General features: G+C 38.4%; 1 non-coding gene and 2 pseudogenes across 1 annotated transcript; 2 read left to right on the forward strand and 1 right to left on the reverse strand.

The window, feature by feature from the left end:
• The window catches only part of LOC144252960 (transport and Golgi organization protein 1 homolog), a 50,197-nt pseudogene extending 43,239 nt beyond the window's left edge, over positions 1–6,958 (forward strand).
• LOC144252964 (transport and Golgi organization protein 1 homolog) overlaps positions 1–18,704 on the forward strand; it is an 89,599-nt pseudogene that overhangs the window by 52,398 nt on the left and 18,497 nt on the right.
• Positions 11,317–11,423, reverse strand: LOC144252967 (U6 spliceosomal RNA). The gene has a single exon (XR_013343090.1). It is a non-coding gene; the product is annotated as a U6 spliceosomal RNA (small nuclear RNA).

Below are 18,704 nucleotides of genomic sequence, written 5' to 3' on the forward strand. Positions count from 1 at the left end.
TGATGTACTGTTTTCTGCATGGTTCTTGAATGAATTTTGACATTTTACTTTCACTCCTTTGTACATAATGGTGTCTGTTTTCTGTAGATGCTTTTCAATTTTTAGCACTGGTTTTAAGCATTTAGTGTATATTTGTGTCATCTTTATCATTTTTCTTATTCATTGAGCTTTTTGAATCTGAGTGTTCATCAGATATAGAACATTTTTATTTATTATTTATTCAAATGTGTTTTTCTCACCTCTTTTAGGAACTACCATAACATACATATATATATGTTGGACTGGTTGAAGCTGTGCATACTGATGCTCTGTTCAGTTCAGTCTCTTTCTCCATGTTTGATTTTGGAGTCTTTATCACTGCATATTCAGTTTGCTGATATTGACTTCTTCAATGTCGAATTTGCTGTTAATCTCATTCAGTGTAATTTTCACCTTAGCCATTGTTTTATCTGATTTTATCTAATTTTATCTGTTTTATCTAATTCAGACATTTTTATATCTTCTTTTTCTCCTTTACATGCTTATTCTTTTCCATAGCATCTTGAACATATGGTATACAACTGTATTAATGTCCTTGTATAATAACTCTATCACAGTGTAATTAATGATCATTTCTATTAATTTTCTTTTCAACATGGGTTATATTTTCCTACCTCTTTGCATGCCTCATACATTTTTATTGGATTCCAAACATTGTGAATTTACCTTGTTGAGTACTGGATATTTTGTATTCGTTTAAATATTCTTGAGCTGTGTATAGCTTTTTTTTCTAAACTATCTTGGAAGCATTTTTATCTTTTTAAGATTCTGCTAGACTGGAGTTACCTTCAATCTTGGGCTAATTTTTCCCTTTTACTGACTATGTTACTTGATGCCCTTTTATTATAGATTTTCCATTCTAGCTGGTGATTACAAAAATTGATCTCCATGCCAACAATCACCACCACCTTCCATTCTGTTCTTTTCTGAAGGTTCTTTCTCTGGCCTTACATGTGTGCCCATTGTTACATAGCCACAGACTTCAGGGGAACCGTCCATAGATGTCTAGAGAGCTAGTGCATGTACACACTCTCCCTCCCTCTGCAATTCCCTACTCTCCCCTTTATTCTGCTCTGGGACTTCTAGCTGCATCTGTCTCTTCAGACTTTAAAATCCATCTCTTCAACTCAGGAGATTTTCTATTTGAGTTTCCCTTCTCTGGATGTGGCCTGAAAAAATTCTTTCCAGGGAGTAAATTGGGATAATCCTAGCACTCATCTCTCATGCTTAACTTTATCTTAGAGGTCACTCTTACGCTGCTTATTATCTAATATCTGAGAACTGTTGTTTGTATTTTGTCCACTTTTTTCCAATGTTTTATATGTGAGGGTAAATCTGTTGCCCCTCTTGGAGAGATTTAGTCTTCCATAAATGTTTAACACTATTTTCTGACTCATCATTTACAATAGATGAGGTTCTTCCTGGTAACAGCAGCGTTAGGCCTACTGAATGCTCCTAGGCAAGTGCCTTCACAAGTTTCCAATGGTATATGTTATTATTCTGCCAATTATTTGTTTCAGATATGTTTTTCTTGTCTCATTTAGATTGTACTCTGACATTAGGAACCCTTCATATCTTAGAATTTTATGTCCCCTCCACCCAAACTGGTCACATTTACCTTTAACCATTACTCATCCCTTACCCCGTAAGATTTCCCTTTGAGGTATTAAAGAATAATGCACTTGAGATTATTTATCTCCATGCCAACAATCACCACCACATTCTATCCTGTTCCTTCTCTGAAGGTTTTTAATATAACCTTATATTAAACATCATGTTAAACATCAATGCCACAAATTTAAATGCCATGAGTAAAAGTGAATGCTGATTCATCCACTAATTGTATGTATCCTGATAGAAAGAACTACCACTACCTTATTGTGGCCAGTTGAGAAATTTTCTTCTCATTATCCACCAGACTAGTTAATATGTCTTTAAGGCAATAAGTTTAAAAAATAATACTGATAAATCAAAGTATTGAAAACTCTACAAAATAAGAAGCTAGTTCTTCAGTAACTGGAAGCACTGACTATGCATATAAAAGTATATCTGATTATGAGTCAAGGTAAATATCAAGAAGATAATATGCAATTAGATCATTTTGCTATTCTGATTTTTCCACCAATGAATTATCATTAATTTCTATTCTACAATAAGAAAAATTCTACAACATACCATATTCTATAATAAGAAAAATAAGAAAAAATTAAAGCTAGTTTTAAAAGATCTACTTAAATATTCCAGTATCATGTAACCAAACAACTACTCTCCACACAAGTATGTTTTCATTCAACAACAAACACATTCAGGGGTACATTCCTGGAGCTGAGGATGCATGCTGCTGAGAGGTAGACCTTAAATGCCTTGTTCTCATAGCTTATTTCCTCTCAGTACTATTTATATATGGGGGCTTAATAGTTAATATAGGTGTTTAGGTTAATAGTGTAGTATATTTATAATATCATTGGAACCATGAGTTTACCCAACAAATCATTTGTTAACTCTCTCATACATTCTAGGCATTTCCCTAGTCACTGATGTAACAGTAGTGAACAAAACAACTAATTTCCTGCTCCTGTTGGAAATTGTGTTTGAGGTTGGCTCAGAGCAGTGAAGTAGATAAACAAATGTAAGGAAAGTGGTAAGAGAAGTCGAAAGTGGAAAGGCAAGTCTGAAGAGAAAGAAAGGCAGGGTAATGGGCTTGATAGTCATGGCAAGAGGCTCTATTTTGTGTAGGATGGCCAGGGAAGGCCTTTATCACATGAAATGCCACTGTTACAGAGACATGATAAAGTGAAGGGGTAGTTAGCTAGTCAGATGATTTGGGGAGTTAAGGTTGAGGCAAAGTTACAAGTGTAAATGCTCTGAAGCAGGGGTGGGCTTGGTGTATTTAAATGGAACTAACAGACAAGAGAAGAATGTTAGGAAATGGGGAGAAAAGGATGAGGGGAGTCACATTGAATAAGAGCAGTCCATAATAAGCCAGGGCAGTCCATAATAAAGTCATGGCTTTTTTTCCTGATACCAGAGATTGAACCCCCAGGGGCACTTAAACACTGAGCAACACCCACAGTCCTTTTTAAAATACTTTATTTAGAGATAACTCTCACTGAGTTACTTAGGGACTCACTGCATTTCTGAGGCTGGCTTTGAACTCAGGATCCTCCTGACAGCCTCCTGAGCTGCTGGGATTACAGATGAATACAACCAGGCCTGGCTAAAGTCATTGCCTTTTATTTGGAAATGGGAAGCTATAGGAAGATTTTGAGCAGAGAGACACAATCAAATTTATATTTAAGAATATCACTCTAGTTGCCATCAGTACAATAGATATTGGGGGAAATGAGGGCAGAAGCAAGGACAGAAGAAGGCTAAGGGAATCATTCAGGTGACTTATGATGTGGGTTTGGCCTGTATATTGGCTTAGCAGATGCAGAGGAGTGGTCAGATTGGGGGCATGTTTCAAATGCTTATTTGGAAAGAAGGAAGTCAGAAAAATAAATAAATAAAATGTTGTATAATTTATATCAAATTCTAGAAAATGCAAAACAATCTATAATGACAGGAGATGTTTGGAGACAGCCCAGAAAAGGAGAGGGGAGGGATTACAAAGAACGATGAAAGACTCTTTTGATTTTGGTGATAGTCTCATGGGTATACTCATGTCAAAACTTATCAAATCGTACACCTTAAACGTGCAATTTATTGTAGGTCAACCATATCTCAATAAAATTATAAAAATAAAGACATAATATTGTCTAATGGACTGGAGTTGGAATGTGAGAGAAAAGAGATCAAAGATGGTTTGTAAGTTTTGGGCTTTGAGCACCTGGAAAATGGGAATTAAATTGTCATTCTTATTTCTGAGATAGGGAAGACTGAAAGGAGCAGATTTTGAGAGAAAAATGAGTTCAGTTTTTTCAACATGTTGTTAGAGATGCCTACTAGATACATTTTATAATAAATACATGGTAGAAAAGAAATGAAGAATGACTCAGACAGTTTCTCTCTATGATCCACTGGTTCTCCAGAAAGCGCAGAAGTACACTGGACCAACCGGGACCTCTCATGGCCCCTGTAGACAAATGTTTGTGCACACCTTTTTTCCATCGTTTTCTTTATTTAACATTATGAGCATGGTGGACTACATTCTTTTCTCTAAGTTTTAAAGATTCAGTTAATTTGGGGAAACAACTGATGGGTTCATTGTTGGAGGTTGATGAATAACCTTAGCAGAGACTATAGTGACAAGCCCTTGGTCACAGACAAACGAGAATGGCTCCACCCAGGACGGGAGCATTGCAGACACTCTTCCTTGGGCTGGCTAGCTTGTGCCTTCCCCCTGTTAACTGTACATATCAATAATTCAGCTATATTATGATTTAAATCAGATTTTGCTCCTCTTGTCAGAAAGTACAACAATTGCTTGTTAGTTGATAGGTTGTGATGAAAAGGAGTCTACTCCTTTGGCTTGAAACTTAGCTTCATTACTCACTGGATGTGTGACTGCCTCAATTTACTCTAAAATAAGGATTTGAATAGGACCTACTACTACTGTAAGGTACTATTGTTATGAAGATTAAATGAATTGATATATATAAAACCTTCAGAATAACAACTGGACATAAAGCGTTCAAGAAACGTTAGCTAGTAGCTTTCTTCTCTGACAATCGGTTTTGTCAGTTGGTTCCCACTAAGTTGTGGACTTTTTCCGACCAGGACCAGATATCTTGTCTTTTGATTTTCATCCACTCCAACACCATTCTAGGGCCTTGTCCAGCGTCTGGCATGAATGGTAGCACAAAATGAGAGTTAAAAATATGCTTTTGAATTAAATAATTTCTTCCCTTATGGATAAAGATAAGAATCTCAAGATCTTAGCTGGAAGACTAATGTCCATCTCTCTGCCCCCACCTGTCCCCGCCTTAAAAAAAAGCAGGCCACTGTCTCCAGTTTACACCCTCACTCACAGTTCCATTCACCTTCCCCTTTCCTAATCAGAGGGATCTTGGGGTGGGGCTTCAAGGATCCTCAAGGAGTTTGAAGGGGAGGGAGCCTGGAACCCTAGACTAGCTGTGACAAGTCATGGGTGGGATTTGGTAGTTCAGAAAAGGAGGTACCAGACCAGGAATGGGGGATGGGAGTCATGGTGGAGTGGAGTGGGCTAGTTCAGGATGGACCAGAAAGGAGACATTGAGGAAAGCCAGAAAGGACCGGTTGGCGGAGTGGGGGGGGGATGGGTGGGTGATGACTTGTGAGGGCATAGAAGCAAAGGCAGGTGATTGGACGAGAAGGAGAGTTCTAGTTGCCAAGGCAGCGACTAGAGGAGAAGGTCTTCAGTTGAGGAGAAGGTCTTGACTAGAGAAGGACAGAGCTCTGGCTCTGTGAGTTCTCCAGTAGAGTCTGTGCATCTACCCCCAGATATCCCTGCTGACGTGTCACCCGGGAAAGGCTTAAGCCTTCCCGGGCGCCACCCCTCCCCGCCTTGCTACCCACCACCCCTCCCTGCCTCGCTACCCACCCGCCCCCTGAGCCCCCTCCAGCGCCGCCTGCCACTGCCTGCCTCAGCCTACTCCACCGCATCACGGGCTCACCGAGGTGACCACAACATGGCTGCGGTGCCTGGGCTGCTCTTCTGGCTGTTCGTGCTCTGTCCCACCTGGCGAGTGCCGGGCCACCCGGACCCAAGCACCGGCAGGCGCTGCTCGAAGCACAAACTCTGTGCAGACTACGAATGCACCAGTGAGTGAGCAGGCGGGTGGGCGGCCCGGGGTCTCTGCGGTGGCTCTTTGGGGCTGCATGGGGCTCCGATCCCCTGGTCCCCAGCCCTGTGGTCTGGGCTAGGGGTTCGAAGGACAACGGGTGGGGTGCAGGAGTGACAGAGCCTCGGGACCCTGTGTGTGTCCCCTCCGTCTCTGCCGGCGCCCTCCTACTTGTTGCCAGCGTTTTATTTTTCTCTACTGACTGAGGCGGGGGTTGGGAAAAACTCAGAGCGCATTGAAAGTGCATTCTCAGAAAACACTATGGATGGTAGGAACAATTTTTGGCTCAGAAGAACCATCCTCATGCAGATAGTCAAACAGATAATGCTCAGGGTGAACAAACTTCATTTGAACTTTTTGAAGAAATACTACCAGATAAATTGAAAGTGCCAGAAAGTGAAAGCAACAAAACCAGCAACATTTCTCAGGTCTCAAACGAACAGGAGAAGACTGATGCTTATAAACTTTTGAAAAAAGAAATGACATTCGACTTGAAAACCAAATTTGGCTCTACTGCTGATGCACTTGTGTCTGATGGTGAGACGACCAGACTGGTGACTTCATTAGAAGATGATTTTGATGATGAGGAATTGAATGCTGATTATTATGCATTTGATAAGGAAGAAGAGGAGAATGAGGAAAGCTTTGGGGAGCCCCCGTTACTAACCTTTATAAATGAAGAAGACATGAAATTCACAGTGGAGTTTGGAGTGGAGAAATATTCAATAGGTGAAGAGCAGAATTCAAATGGAGAAGATAAGGCTGAGGTAACTCTGCCCCCGGGCATCAAGGATGATGATAAAAATATACTGACAACCTTGGAGGATACTTTATTTATTGGCACAGGTGGTGATGAGAAAACAGATATGATGGATTTGGAGAATTCTTATTCAGAAGAAGAAGAAGAAGATGAGGAAGATTTAGTCCCAGATAGAAAAAAGAAGAAACCACAAGCAGCAACAGATTATATTTATCCTGAAAGTGCAGAATATGGTCTTTTTGTGGAAACCTCTAAGACAGATAATGATGAAGAGCCAAAAGTGGACATCGAACTTCATATTAAAGGAAAAGAGACAGATGTTCAGGAGATGTTTAGGTTCCACCACAAAGTGATGTCAATGACCTCTATAGGTAAAATCTTCCCAAATGTCATTTAATGTGTCTCAGGTGCTGAGATGCTGAGGCAATGGGGCAGACTTCACCAACAGTCAAATTCATAGACCAATAGTGAATGGAGGGCCTGGGGTTATAGCTCAGTGGTAGAGCACTTGTCTAACATGTGAGGCACTGGGTTTGATTCTCAGCACTGCATACAAATAAATAAAATAAAGGTCCATCAAAAACTAAAAAAAATGGCTGGGGATGTGGCTAAAGCTGTAGTGCGCTCGCCTGGCAAGCGTGCGGCCCGGGTTCGATCCTCAACACCACATACAAACAAAGATGTTGTGTCCGCCGAAAACTAAAAAATAAATATGAAAAAAATTCTCTCTCTCTCTCTCTCTCTCTCTCTCTCTCTCTCTCTCTCTCTCTCTCTCTCCTCTCTCAAAAAAAAAAAAAACTAAAAAAAAAATTAGGCAAAAGCTTAAAAGAATAGTAGTGAATGGAATCTCAGGGTTGAGAAAGACCTTAGAAGCAACTGGTCCAACTTCTTAATAACTGCATGTTGGACTCCTGCTGTTTAATCAAACGTACCCCAGGCTCATGTAACTCATACTGAAATTCCACCCCTACAAGCTCTCAGTTCTAACTGGAATTCTACCTCATTCACAGAGCCTCAATGCAGGTCTGTACCCAATTCCCTTTAGTCTCTCTTGGTATTACTGTGTTCTTTTTAAATAGCTGTCATCTGTCCATTCAATACATAATTGTTGAGTATCTCTGCCAGGTGCCAGATGCTGTGTTAAGCCTTGGCTCATTCCACCTGCAAATCTGCAAACCAAGACTCCCTCTCTTTCAGCTTTCCTAAAATTTTAAACACAAAGTTTCACCAGCACTAAATCCATGTTTGTTGAATGTGACCCTGTCTACATATCTCTGGTTTTAAAATTTTTCCTTGAGTTAATATTGTTCTGGTAGCAGTTGTATGGCCATGGAAGTAGTGGAGAGTAGACTGGAGATTGTTCATTTTATAATTGAAGGGTCTGACAGCTCTAATTAGGATTTTGAAGTTTTCTTCTCTGTGTTAATTGTCTTTAGGAGAGCTACATATTCCAGGCACTGTGACTCATATATTTAGTGAAACACTCGATGAATATTGAAACTGAAGAGAGACAATTCTTATTCTATAACATAAAATAAAATAGCCATTTCCCCTTTCAATTTTAGAGCTACTTATAACAGAAGGTACTCCTGTTGATGCTGCTGATACAGAAAACCAACTAGCGATAAAGGTAGAAGAGCCAGCAGATGCCACCCTTTTGGACAGCATACTTTTCTTGTTACATTCATTCTTGCTTTATTTGTCTAAGATGGTAAGTTTGACATAGTTTCTTCATTTAGAATGTTGATTATTTATTAGTTTGTAAGTGGCTTCTGGTCATGAAGTGAAGAACTTAAAATGTCTTTATGAAAATGACTCCTGACCCTTTGAGTAGATAGCTCCAGAAACAAAAGCCATAGGGGTGTGGCTTAAATGGCTACTTGGTTTAGCACATGAGGAAGATTTGCTGTCTACCAAGGCTGGTCATTTGCATACCTGTAAAAACTTGGTTCTTCCCCTCAGAACCTTTCTTTCTGGCAGGGAGATAACAGCATTCACTTGAAACACAGTAAGATAATGGCAGAAAGAGAGGTATTTATTTGATGGTAGAACATTATTGTCCATAAATGCATTTATTATGGTTGGAAGGGTGATCAATAAGGTCATAAAGTAGTTGAGATGTGTTTGAAGCACTGGCAAAGGGCAAACAGGAGTCTGACATGTAGTTTGTTGTTGATTAGACAGGCTGGGGTGGAAGACGGAGGGGGAAGCTGGTAGTCAGAAGAAATGTGTTCAGAGAAATGGAAACATCAAGAAAAGGATATTTGGGGAGGGCAGGAGAATGTGAATAATTGGTGTTGTAAAGTGTGAAGTTGGAAGGGGATGGTCTGTTGGAGAGGCCAGCAAATCTTAAAGGAAGTCATGAGCCAAAGTAGCATTAGACCATTAATAGTGGGGATCCTTAGAAAGTTTTAAGAATTAAAGGAATTAGGTTAGATCTGTTTCTTAGAGTCACTTAAGGCTGATCTTTCTAAAGAAAATCATGATCCAAACAAGACATTTAATCTGTCTAGAAGCTTATCTAAGCATTTTAGGGCTTACCTCCCCCCCATTGGTATTTGTTGATATTGGACTTTTAGAATTTAATTATAGGAATGAGAAAGCTTTTAGAGGTTGGAGGATAAGATGGTCCTAGGGCCATTGTGACAGTAATCCTCCTAAACTGAAGTTGTTTCCTGTAGATTGTGTTATTTCAAGGCTTGAGTAAGAAAGATGATGATGTTGTTTTCCTTGTAAAATGTATAAATTTTGTAGCCAGGTAGATCTGGTTTCAAATCCCAAGGTTATCATTTAGAAGTTTGGGCAAATAACTAAACTTTTGAAAAAAGTTTTCCTCATCTGAAAAATGTAGATAATGCTTACTCCAATCATAAGAATTTAATGATTTGACAAGGTAAAGTGTCTGGTGAGGTGTCTGGCATTTTGAAGGGTTTTACCCCCACGTACCCCCTAATTCTCATGTAGGCAGTCAGAAGGTGGTATAAAGACAATGAATATACCTGGGGAGGAAAGACCACCAGGGTGGAAAAGATGTGGTGGGGAGAAACAAATCATTTTTCAGTTGGCTCCATGTTTGTTCATGATGGTGGCAGCCACCTGAGTAAGAGGTATATAGAAGCCAGGCAGTTAGAATAGTGATATTTCCAGTGATTAAAGCAGTCTTCCACAGTCATAATTTGATTATCAGAATGAATCAGCATCACTTGGAAAGTTAACAGCCTCACGATATGGGAAGGATTACTTTATTCATATTTTTAGGTATGCACAGAGCCCTCCTCTAGTTCTAGGTCGGGGGACACAAATGTGGTGCAGGTATGGTCAGTGATTGTACGGTGATAGGTAAGACATAGATGTGAGTGGTAAAGGAGAGGCACAATGTTAGGAGACTGATTTGAAAGGAGATTTCAAAAAGGCATTTTGATGGCCCAGTATGTACAGGACATTGTGCGAGGACTAAAAGAGTCTAACAGGTATAAGGCACGATTGTGATTTTTGAAAGCCTTAAGAAAAGGACTTAACAAATATATGCAAAAATTATGAACAAGTCAATGTAAAATCTTAAACAAGTAGTATGATATCTGATAGGACTGGAGAGTAATAGGCTCTGATGTGTTTGGGAGATGTGCACCAATCAGATTCATTGATCAATGGAATCTTAGTAGAATCTTAGTGTTAGAAGAAACCTTGGAAGTCAGCTAGTCTAGTTTCTCATTCATTGCTGTAATTTTCTTTACTGTGGCCCTGACGAGTAGTTATGAGGCCTGTACACCAGTATTTCCTAGCATGAGTCACTCTCTTACAAGGCTATATGTTCTTCTGTTGTCTAGTTCATCCTTGTATTGACTCCAAATTTTCCTTCACATGATTTTCTCTATAAAATTGAATTCTTTTCTACATAGAAATCCTTTAAATATTTGAAGTTATATCTTAATTTAAAAATTATTTTTAGTATTTTTATCATGGAAACTTTCAAATAAGAGCAGAGAGAATAGTAGGGGACTATAGGTAACCATAACATACTGTCCATTTCAGAATACTAGAAGAAAAGATTGTGAAAGTTTTACCATAGAGAAATGATGTTTGAGGAGGTAGATATATATTTAACCTGATTTAAACGTTACATAGTGTATACATGCATCAAAATGTCATGTTACCTACTTCAATAATTGTAGTGTTTGTTTCTATGTACTAGTTAAAGAATAAATTTAATTAGAAAAGCTTTAAAGAAAAGCATAGAGAATAGTATAATGAACCCACGGGCCATCACCCAACTTAACAGTAATTCCTTGATAGCCAATATCAGTGAGGTTTTTTTTTAATTTGTTCTAATTGGTTATACATGACAGCAGAATGCATTTCAATTCATTGAATATAAATGGAACAAAACTTTTCCTAGTTGTACACAACACATGTGTAGTCCTACATGTACCTCGGGTAATCAGGTTCATCTCATTCTACCATCTTTCCTATCCCTATGCCCCCTCACCTGTCCTACCTCCCCTCTGCCCAGTCAAAGTTCCTCCATTCTTTCCATGCCCCTTACCACACACCTCACCCCCATTATGGGTCAGCATCCACTTTCAGAGAGAACATACAGCTTTTGGTTTTTGGGATTGGCTTACTTCCCTTAACCTGATATTCCCATTCACCCACAGATGCCATAATTTTTTCTCTTTTAATGCTATAAGTAATATTCCATTTCATATATGTACCACAGTTTCTTTATCCATTCATCTGTTGAAGGGTTGGTTCCACAAAACTATGGAATGCTTCACAAATGTGGGTGTCATCCTTGCTCAGGGACCATGCTAATTTTTTCTGTATTGTTCCAATTTTAGAATATGTGCTGCCAAAGCAAGCACACTCTGAGTTTTAACAAATGTAGATACCCATATAAAAACTACCATAATCAAGATATAGAACAGTTTTTTCACTAGAAAAGGGGTTTCCTTGGGATCCTTCCCAGTGAGTTCCTTCACCACCTGTTTCAGGCAACCACTGATAAGTTTTTTTTTTTTAACTATAGATTCATTTTTCCTACAGTACTATTTTATATATATGCCACTATAAGTGGACTCATATCTAGGAGTGCAATTGCCTCCTACGTTTAATGTATGTTTTTATCTTGTGTGATACTGTCAAGCCATGCTAAAAATGACTACAATCATTTTATACTTCCACCAGCAATTTAGGAGACTTCCACTTGACTTCATCTTCACTAGCACTTGGGCCATTCTAGTGGGTATGTCTTTGTGAGTTTATTTCCTGATAATTAATGATACTGAGTGAACTTTTTTTTCTTTTGAGATAGGGTCTCACTAACTTGCTTAGGTCCTTGATAAGTTGCCAGCCTCAAACTTGGGATCCTCCTGCCTCAACCTTCTTTTTTTTGTTTGTTTTTGTTTTAAAGAGAGAGTGAGAGAGGAGAGAGAGAGAGAGAGAGAATTTTTAATATTTATTTTTTAGTTCTCGGCGGACACAACATCTTTGGTATGTGGTGCTGAGGATCGAACCCGGGCCGCACGCATGCCAGGCGAGCGCGCTACCGCTTGAGCCACATCCCCAGCCCCTGCCTCAACCTTCTGAGTTGCTGGGATTACAGACATGTGCCATGATGCCTGGATCAAATACTTCTTCATGAGCTTGTTGACCATACTGTTTTTGTATGTCAACTCTCTCTGGCTAGCTGGAATCCAGACTTCTCTCAGCTCAGTGCCAACTGTGGGATTGGTTAGCTTATAGTTGTTCTTGGCCCTCACAGGTACTGCTTAGAATGTAGCCCCAAACTGAAGACCACCTCCATGCAGATTTCTGGAACTCTTTTTCTTGTGGCTCCCATCTTTCTGGTAGTTTTCTCTACATATTTTTGGCTGCTTAATCTCCTGGAACTCTGGTCTCTCTCTGCACAGTGAGACTGTTATGCCCCATTTGGGTTCTCCTTCCCAAACTGAGGTCTAGAGGGTGCCTCCAGGTAGAATGCTCACCTATTTGTTCTCCTGCTCTTAGGGGTGACAGTTGCATGTCCCTTGTGGCTTTCTATCTGAAAAATAGCTCTTTAAAAATATATTTTGACTTTTGACTGGGCATGGTGGCACATGCCTTAATCCTAGCGGCTCGGGAGGCTGAGACAGGAGGATCACGAGTTCAAAGCCAAAAGTGAGGTGCTAAGTAACTCAGTGAGACCCTGTCTCTAAATAAAATACACAATGGGGTTGAGACTAGGGATGTGGCTCAGTGATCAAGTGCTCCTGAGTTCAATCCCTGGTACCAAATATATATATATGTAACTTTTTGCAATAATTGAAAAAATATGTTTGTGGGACTTCTAGGATATATTATAGTTTTGGTGAATAAATGACATCCCCTGGTACAACAATTTAACCTGTTTTCTCTATTGCTTTTTTTTTTTTTTGGTGGTGCTGGGGATTGAACCTCGGGCTCCATGCATTCTAGGCAAGTGCTGAGCTAACAACCTCAGCCTCTGTCTGTTGCTTTATATTTCTTGCAAATTGGTAGTCAGGTTTAGGTTCAATTCAGAATAGTAAGGTATTCTTCTAGCATTATCAAATGATACACAAAGGGGCTTGAAATCTTTTTAACTTTTATTTGTCAATATGATTATCATGCATTTAAAAATATTTGGTGTGTTTAATCCAATTAGGAATAGTAATTGTTCTTACCTGATGCTCCATTCCCCCCCCCCTTTTGCCTTGTAGAAGCCTCTTTATCTTGGCTCCTGGGACCCTTTGCCACCACCTAGTGGTCATTGTTACCTATTTCCCTTGCTTTTGAAGTATGAGATGTTCCACGTTCATCTTAAAACATTTCCTGTCCAGACCTTGAAGGAACTACTTCTCTAAAATAACTTTGGTTCCTTTCAATAAGAAGTCATATTTAGAGGCTACATTCCAAGTACTAGGATTGCTTATTGCTCAAATTGACTGTCATTTGTAGGCCTTTTTAGTGAACAAAGCTCAGAAATATGTGGGGGTTTTTCATCATGTCATTTAGATAATTCCCATGAAAATTCAGGATGCTAGAGATTTTACTTCACTTCATCTATCTTAGATTTGTGTTTTCTTTCTCTGATGTTGGAGTTCCAGTTTTCAATGACATCAATATAATTGTTTACAGTATTGTGCCACTTAATGACATTTTGGTCATTAGTGCATAATAATGGAGCTAAAAAATTCTTGTCACCTAGTATTTTTAATATCTTTTCTGTGTTTGATATGTTTAGATATATAAACATTTACAATGTTACAATTGTCTACAGTATTCAGTATAATAATATCTTATAGGTTTTTATCCTCAAAGCAATAATATACCATATATGAATACCTAAGTGTGGAAATGGCTATATTTTCTAGGTTTGTATAAGTATACTCAATGATGTTTGCACACTGAAATTGCCTACGATGTGTTTTTCAGAATTTATTCCCATCATTAAGCAACATACGACTATATTTATATTATTTAAAATACTTTCAGAAATGTATTCCTGAAATGAAATGAAATTCTCTTGTCTTTAAGCTATATCCCACTAAGGTGTGTTTGAAATAACTCATTTCTGTGGTTTGTCACCAAGTTGATATCACAGGTTGTTTCATTTTTGCTTTCAATATTTAGGTATTACTTTTTAAGATTTTTTAATTTATTTTACAATTATTTAAATATTTAGAAGAGCCAAAGTTAATTTGTAAAAATAAGTTGTTTCTGTTTTTTTGTACTGGTGATTGAACCCAGGGCTCCTATCCACTGAGCCACATACCTTGCCTTTTTATATTTATTTAGAGATAGTTCTCACTAAGTTGCATAGGGACTTGCTAAGTTGCTGAGGCTAGCTTTGAACTTGTGATTCTCCTGCCTGATTTTGAAAGAACTCTAGCTTTTGTCCCAGTTCTGTCTATCCTGATGTTACTCTCTTTTATAGTTAACTTTAAAAATTTATTTCATTATGTATTCTGCTATTAAAAAAATAAGCAAATGAGAAAAGGGATATGTAACTCAGTGGTAGAGCACTTGCCTACCATATAAGAGGCCATGTGTTCAATCCCCAGCACCATAAAAAGAAAAAGAAAAGCAAATGATTTTTACATCTAGCTATGATAGGTTTATATAGGTACTGGCTTCACCTTCCCAACTGAAACAACTAAAATAAATATGAAAAAACCCCACAAACATAAAATTTGAAGATCAAGCAACATTGAAGATCAAGCAACAAAGAATGGTTCTGGAAACATAAGGAACAAATGCTATGAGCTCTATAGTTGTCCCAGCTTTTACTATGTTAAGAGATTCCCAAGCCATGACAAAGAAGGGGAAGTCGGGCAGAACCAGAGGATACCATGAATTGAGAGATGGTGCTGAGATTCCAGGAAAACCAAAGTGACTAGAATTCACAGGGTGGAGTAACAAAAGAAGGTTTCTACATTGAGAGACAATTCTGGAAATTTGTGAAAGGCTCCCTGAGTGTTCAGCAGAGTATTGATCAGCACATAAGTGTGATGAAACTGCTTAGCAAGTCAGAGAAACAATCTTAAGTGATTAGAAGGAATAGGTCCTAACACAGGGACCAGAATAGCACCTGGAAAAAACTATCTAAGGAAGTTGGGTAGAATAATCAGAAGGGTGTTACCTCGGACTGACTATTACAATTTATGTCATACCTAACAAATATTCAGACCCAAGAGACTCAAATTGTTTCCAGTAATTTAACTGTATACAAAATATTAAGAACAGTAATTCGTAATGTATGGCATCGAATCAAAGCTTACCAGGCATGCAAAGAAGCAAGAAAAATACAATCCACAATGATGAGGAGAAGAATCATCCAATCAAAGCCAACTGAGAACTGGCGGAGATGTTAGAATGAGGTAATGGCATTTTTTTTAAAGTTATCACTATTATATTTCGTGTGTTAAAAAGGTAAAAAGAGATATAGAAGATATATTTTAAGAAAATCAGACTTCTAGAGTTGAAAATATATGATAAATACAGTGGATGGGATTAATGCCAGAATAAGCATTGCAATGAAATTGTTAGTGAACTTGAAGACATAGCAAGAGAAGTACCCCGAATGAAACACAGAATATAGTGGAGTGATACCTTTAATATATTTGAAGAGCAATAATGTTGGCCTATAATATCGTGCCCAGTGAAATATCTTTCTAAAATGAAGACTTGTACTTACATACAAGCTGAAAGAATTCACCCTACACTTGCACCAAGACAGCAGATGGAAATAATGGAATAAAGGAGTAAAGAAAATGGTTACTGTGTGCATAAATGTTTAAAATAATTTTTCTTATTTGAACATTTTAAAAAGTCATTGACTGTTTAAAGACAAATATCAGTGTAGTATGGGACTTAGAAAACATGTAAAGTAAAATACATGACAACAGTATAAATCTCAGAAGGGTAGTAACTATTGTAACGTTCTTATTGAATATGTGAAGTAATATAGTATCATCTGAAGGTAGATTGTGACAAATTAAAGATGTATATTCTAAACTCTGAAGCACTAAGATTAGAAAACAGAGTTATAGCCAATAGAGGAATAATAAGCCAATAGAGGAATCACTAAAAATACCGATAGTGGTATTTCTGCAAAAGAAGACAGAAAGAAAGAAAAGAAAAAGAACAAAGAACAGAAGGAACAAATAGAAGATTATATTAAGATTACACCTATGTACAGCAGTAATCCAGGGACAGGTAAGTGTCTTTCCTTCTGGAGTCCTTTCATTTGGACTCTTCCGCTTGGCTCTCCTTGAGCTGTCCCCCGCTGGGCTCTGCAGTTGGTTCTTTCCGCTCCCAGCCCCGCCCCTCGGCATCCTCCATCTGCTCACTGCAGTCCACCCAGTGGCTTTCTCTGATGACGCATTTTACATGCTTTGGGCAAAAAGCGCCTGTGGAGGAAGGCAAAGTTCACTCCCAGTACCCGCCCCCTGCGCTGGGTCCTCCCAAAGTAGGAAACAGTGAAAGACAGGGTCCTGTGCTGTTCTGCAGGGAAGCATCACTTCTGCTCACCTGTCCCTACACCATGGACTCACAGTACCTGCCACTGTGCTTCCCCGGGGGACCCGGAGCTCCTGGGACCCCTGTCCATGCTCTACGCAGCCCTCATAGCCAAGCTACTGGAGGTGACGGTCCCATTCCCAGGGAGGGACCCCAGCTCTGGCAGGCGGGTGGCTGAGTTCTGGCGGAGTGGGTGCACTGACTGTCATGGCGACGGAGAAATGGAGTGTGTCAGGCCCAAGGCAGGCAGGATGTGACTGTATTGTTAAGCGAGGCCGGTGAGAGTGGACTTGAGCTTTCCCCACTTGCACTTTTTTTTTTTTTTTTGACGGAATAGAGGTGACAACCTCATGGTATGTTCCGAAATGCAGCCAACAATCCAAACAGCTAACGTTACTACAGGTCTTTTCCCTACGGAGACTGCTGGGGAATTGGGTCCAGATGACAGTTATCTGGTATTACCTGTAGAGGGCGGTGAAAACAGGGAAGAGTAGGCAGGTGTTTACTACACTGCCTTTGAGCAACCATTTAAAATTAGGCTTTGAATTTTATAGAAGGATGTTAAATTCAGAGAAGTTTATCTAAGCCAGTTTTCAAGAGTTGTCTGAAATTACATGTCACTTATCTGTTTATATAAGAGTGGAATGGAAGTAAGATATAAAATCTTATACATACATCATCATTGTTTTTATTTGTTGCCATAAAATTAATTAGTTCTTTCATATATTTAAGTTTTTGTCTTAAATGAATTTTTTAAATTCTAAAAACCAGGTTATCAGAGAAAAGAATGATCCAGAGGGATTCTAGCCAGGTGTTAGACAATGTGATGATATAGGGCCTGTTACAAACTGGAAATGTATGCTCAATTTAAAGTATTTAGATTCGGGCTGGGGTTGTGGTTCAGTGGTAGAGCGCTTGCCTAGCATACATGAGGCACTGGGTTCAATCCTCAGCACCATATAAAAAACAAAACAATGTGTCCACCCTAAAACTAAAGATACATAAATATTTTTAAAAAAGTATTTAGATTCATTATACTTGAAAACACTGCAAGAGAACAAAAAATATGAGACTGCCAGTATCCTCTCTCTTGAAGACGCTATTGGAAAATATTGAGGAGGTGGATTTCTGATGAGGAGGTTGGTTTAGAATTGCCATGATTCTTTGTGACTGTTTTGTTATAAATTTAAGGTTTCCCATTTTTTCTAATTTGTCTGTTTCAGCTGTTTACTACATTGCCTGATGATACTCAACCTGGGCCTGATTTTTATGGACTACCATGGAAGCCTGTAGTTTTCACTGTTTTCTTTGGGATTGTATCCTTTCTCATTTTCTTTTGGAGAACTGTTGTTGTTGTGAGTAAATTGACTTACTTATACCTTAGCACATAAGCACAAGGATTATTTTATATAGTCACTGCCCCCCCTTTTTTTTCTTTTTCAGTTGCTAAAACACAAATTAGTGGTTTAAGTCAAACTAACCTTATAAAATAATTTAGTGTGGGTGCAGTTGGTATAACTGGTAATTCTTACAGCCATCCTAACCAGTAGTTTCATATGTATCAGAAGTCTTAAAAGTGGGATAAAAGATGGGATAGGTTAGATAAATATCCTTTTATGTAGCATATATGTCTAGTAGTCTATCTTAAAGAAATAACTATGCTTTGAAGATTTTGGTAATGTTTTTCAATGGAACAGTGTATTAGATTGAAGACTTAGCACAACATTATTTAGGGGTTATTGTATGTTTGATTAATGGAATAGTAGGCAGATTTATTTATTTCAAAGCTTTGAGGTACAGAAAATGCTCACAATTAAATGTGAAGTGGGGAAAAAAGCAGAAACTAAGATTTAAATGTTGTATGTTAATATAAACACATATAAACAGGGGGAAATGCTGCAAAGAAATACAGTAAAATGAGAAAAAGGAGATGAGATAATTTTTCCAGTCTTTTATATAAATTTTCCCAGATTTTATGATTTGATCATATGTTCAGAAAATACCTTTTTATTTGGAAGTATAGATTATGTGTTGTCCAAAAATCCAATAAATGTTTTGTTCATTAAGTTTTTTTTTTTTTCCTGAGCAGAATTAGTCTATGTCTGTGTATGTGTGTACATATATGT

This window comes from Urocitellus parryii, unplaced genomic scaffold (assembly GCF_045843805.1).
Source record: "Urocitellus parryii isolate mUroPar1 unplaced genomic scaffold, mUroPar1.hap1 Scaffold_71, whole genome shotgun sequence".
Taxonomy (NCBI): domain Eukaryota; kingdom Metazoa; phylum Chordata; class Mammalia; order Rodentia; family Sciuridae; genus Urocitellus; species Urocitellus parryii.